Raw genomic sequence first — 5,000 nt, 5'->3', positions numbered from 1 at the left:
TCCTATCCCCTACTACGGCTGTAGCATAGGGGGACCGCCAGAAGCGCTGGACCCTTCAGCGCTTCGCTCATATCCCCTACTACGGCTGTAGCATAGGGGAACCGCCAGAAGCGCTGGACCCTTCAGCGCTTCGCTCATATCCCCTACTACGGCTGTAGCATAGGGGGACCGCCAGAAGCGCTGGACCCTTCAGCGCTTCGCTCATATCCCCTACTACGGCTGTAGCATAGGGGGACCGCCAGAAGCGCTGGACCCTTCAGCGCTTCGCTCATATCCCCTACTACGGCTGTAGCATAGGGGAACCGCCAGAAGCGCTGGACCCTTCAGCGCTTCGTCCCTACTACGGCTGTAACATAGGGGAACCGCCAGAAGCGCTGGACCCTTCAGCGCTTCGCTCATATCCCCTACTACGGCTGTAGCATAGGGGGACCGCCAGAAGCGCTGGACCCTTCAGCGCTTCGCTCATATCCCCTACTACGGCTGTAGCATAGGGGAACCGCCAGAAGCGCTGGACCCTTCAGCGCTTCGTCCCTACTACGGCTGTAACATAGGGGAACCGCCAGAAGCGCTGGACCCTTCAGCGCTTCGCTCATATCCCCTACTACGGCTGTAGCATAGGGGAACCGCCAGAAGCGCTGGACCCTTCAGCGCTTCGCTCCTATCCCCTAGTATACACTGGGTAGTCTGTTCCTATCATTGTGTGCAAGGTGGCTTGGTTACCCCCTACCAAAATGGGTCACAGCCGTAATAGGCGAAGTACAGAAGCGCTGGAACCTTCAGCGCTTCGCCCCTATCACGGCTTTAAAACCCGAGCGAAAAACTCTATGTCCTTAAACGAAATACCCGTTTTGCGCGGTCCATATCTCCGCGAAAACACAACGCACAGCCGGGACACTCATATCTAATTGTAGTCCAAGTCCCCCTCTACAAACACATCAGAGTGGATCCTGGATGCGACCTCCACAGCCGAGGCACGAGTCGGTCAAAGTAGGTCGCAGGGACCATATTACGCGCGCCATATCTACCCGGAAATAGAACGCACAGCGGGGATACTCATGCCCAGTTGTCGAGCTGGAAGTCCTCTAACCACCCATATAAGATGAATAATAAACGGATACACACAGCCGATGCAGCGCGTGTTTGAAAACCGCCGATCGATCTTCATACTCTGACAAAATCACAGCGAAAAATCCTTAAACCAAATACCCGTTTTGCGCGGTCCATATCTCCGCGAAAACACAACGCACAGCCGGGAACCTCATATCTAATTGTAGTCCAAGTCCACTTCTACAAACCTATCCGAGTGGATCCTGGATGCGAGGTCCACAGCCGAGGCACCACGCGGTCAAAGTAGGTCGCAGGGGCCCTATTACGCGCGCCATATCTACCCGGAAATGGAACGCACAGCGGGGATTCTTATTTTGAATACACGGTCGCGACGTCCTCTAACTACCCATATAAGCAGAATAATAAACGGGTATCCACAGCCGAGGCAGCACGTATTTGAAAACCGCCGACCGATCTTCATACTCTGACAAAATCACAGCGATAGCGCCAATACTCTGTTTCCTTAAACCAAATCGCCGTCTTGCGCGGTCCATATCCCCGCGAATACACAACGCACAGCCGGGACACCTATGCCGACCTGTAGCCACCGTCAACCTCTAAAGACATGTGGAGGGTGATCCACAATCGGACACTCACAGCCGAGGCACGACGCGGTCAAAGTAGGTCGCAGGGACCATATTACGCGCGCCATATCTACCCGGAAATAGAACGCACAGCGGGGATACTCATGCCCAGTTGTCAAGCTGGAAGTCCTCTAACCACCCATCTAGACACTCCTATAAACGGATACACACAGCCGATACAGCGCGTATTTGAAAACCGCCGACCGATCTTCATACTCTGACAAAATCACAGCGAAAGACTTAAACGAAATACCCGTTTTGCGAGGTCCATATCCCCGCGAATACACAACGCACAGCCGGGACACTTATACCCAGTTGTAGTCCACGTCCCCCTCTACAAAACTATCGGAGTGGATCCTGGATGCGAGGTCCACAGCCGAGGCACGGTGTAGTCAAAGTAGGTCGCAGGGACCATATTACGCGCGCCATATCTACCCGGAAATAGAACGCACAGCGGGGATTCCTATACTGAATACACGGCCCCGACGTCCTCTAACCAACTATGTAAGCTGAATAATAAACGGATAACCACAGCCGAGGCAGCGCGTGTTTGAAAACAGCCGACCGATCTTCATACTCTGACAAAATCACAGCGAAAGACTTAAACGAAATACCCGTTTTGCGAGGTCCATATCCCCGCGAATACACAACGCACAGCCGGGACACTTATATCTAACTGTAGTCCAAGTCCCCCTCTACAAATCTATCCGAGTGGATCATGGATGCGAGGTCCACAACCGAGGCACGATGTAGTCAAAGTAGGTCGCAGGGGCCATATTGCGCGGTCCATATCTACCCGGAAATGGAACGCACAGCGGGGATTCTTATACCGAATCCACGGTCCCGACGTCCTCTAACCACCCATATAAGCATAATAATAAACGGATACCCACAGCCGAGGCAGCACGTATTTGAAAAGCGCCGGCCGATCTTCATACTCTGACAAAAAGCGCCGGGCGATCTTCATACTCTGACAAAATCACAGCCGTTTTTATATCGTTTTGCGAGATGGATATCTCCGCGAATACACAACGCACAGCCGGGATACTCATACCTAATTGTATAATACGTCTACCTCTACAAACCTATCCGAGTGGATCCTGGATGCGAGATCCAGAACCAGGATCCATATCGCGCGGGTAAACGGCGGGAGTAACGAGGACTCTCTTAAGGTAGGGGACGTTACTGGGCTGCGCTGCGAAAGACGAGCGCCAAAACTCTGTTTCCTTAAACGGAAGCGCCGTTTTGCGAGGTGGATATCTCCGCGAAAACACCACGCACAGCCGGGACACTTATACCCAATCGTAGACCACGTCCACCTCTACAAACCTATCCGAGTGGATCCTGGATCCGAGACCCACAGCCGAGGCACCACGCGGTCAAAGTAGGTCGCAGTTGCCGTTTTGCGCGCTCCATCTCTCCGCCAAAACACCACGCACAGCCGGGACACTTATACCCTATTGTAGACCCCGACCTCCTCTAACCACCCATACATGCAGAACAATAAACGGATACCCACAGCCGATGCAGCAAGTAGTTCAAAAGCGCCGGCCGATCTTCGTACTCTGACAAAATCACAGCGAAAGACGAGCGCCAATACTCTGTCTCCTTAAACCAAATCGCCGGTTTGCGCGGTGCATATCCCCGCGAATACACAACGCACAGACTCGTCCCCTACGCCGAATAGTAGACCACGTCCACTTCTAAAGACCTGTGGAGGAGGATCCAGGATCGGGCATTCACAGCCGATGCACGACGTGGTCAAAATAGGTCACTGTAGCCATATTGCGCGCTCAATATCTCCGCCAAAACACAACGCACAGTCGGGGTACTTACGCCGAATTGTAGACCTTGACGTCCTCTAACCAGCCATCCATGCACTCCTATAAACGGATAACCACAGCCGATGCAGCAAGTAGTTCAAAAGCGTCGGCCGATCTTCGTACTCTGACAAAATCACAGCGAAAGACGAGCGACAATATCGCCGGTCTGCGAGGTCCATATCTCCGCGAAAACACAACGCACAGCCGGGACACTTATACCCGATCGTAGACCACATCCACCTCTACAAACCTATCCGAGTGGATCCTGGATCCGAGACCCACAGCCGGGGCACGATGTACGCAAAGCCGGTCACAGTAGCCGAGCGCCAATACTCTGTTTCCTTGAACAAAATCGCCGGTTTGCGAGGTGCATAGCTCCGCGAATACACAACGCACAGCCGGGACACTTATACCCAATTGTAGACCACATCAACCTCTACAAAACTATCCGAGTGGATCCTGGATGCGAGACCCACAGCCGAGGCACGATGTGGTCAGAATAGGTCGCAGGGGCCACATTGCGCGGTCCATAAACCCGGAAATGGAACGCACAGCGGGGATAATAATACCGAAATGTCGACCCAGACGTACTCTCACAACCCATAAGGCAGACCAATAAACTGACACCGACATAACCAATAAACTGACACCGACAAATGAATAAACGGACACCCACAGCCGATGCAGCACGTATTTCAAAAGCGTTGGCGATATTCGTCTCACAGCGAAAGACGAGCGCCAATACTCTGTTTCCTTGAACCAAATTCCCGGTTTGCGCGGTCCATATCTCCGCGAATACACAACGCAAAGACTCGTCCCCTACGCCGAATAGTAGACCACGTCGACTTCTAAAGACCTATGGAGTTAGATCCACAATCGGACACTCACAGCCGATGCACGACGTGGTCAAAATAGGTCACTGTAGCCATATTGCGCGCTCAATATCTCCGCCAAAACACAACGCACAGCCGGGGTACTTACGCCGAATTGTAGACCTTGAAGTCCTCTAACCAGCCATCCATGCACTCCTATAAACGGATAACCACAGCCGATGCAGCAAGTAGTTCAAAAGCGTCGGCCGATCTTCGTACTCTGACAAAATCACAGCGAAAGACGAGCGCCAATACTCTGTCTCCTTAAACCAAATCGCCGGTTTGCGCGGTGCATAGCTCCGCGAATACACATCGCACAGACTCGTCCCCTACGCCGAATAGTAGACCACGTCGACTTCTAAAGACCTATGGAGTTAGATCCACAATCGGACACTCACAGCCGATGCACGACGTGGTCAAAATAGGTCACTGTAGCCGTTTTGCGCGCTCCATATCTCCGCCAAAACACAACGCACAGCCGGGGTACTTATGCCGAATTGTAGACCCCGACGTCCTCTAACCAGCCATACATGCACTCCTATAAATGGATAACCACAGCCGATGCAGCGCGTAGTTCAAAACCGCCGGCCGATCTTCATACTCTGAGTAAAAAT

This window comes from Anarhichas minor, unplaced genomic scaffold, assembly GCF_050575085.1.
Source record: "Anarhichas minor isolate MPS153535 unplaced genomic scaffold, ASM5057508v1 ptg000104l, whole genome shotgun sequence".
Classification (NCBI taxonomy): domain Eukaryota; kingdom Metazoa; phylum Chordata; class Actinopteri; order Perciformes; family Anarhichadidae; genus Anarhichas; species Anarhichas minor.
The sequence above is the reverse complement of the archived record's forward strand: the minus strand, read 5'-3'. Positions refer to the sequence as shown.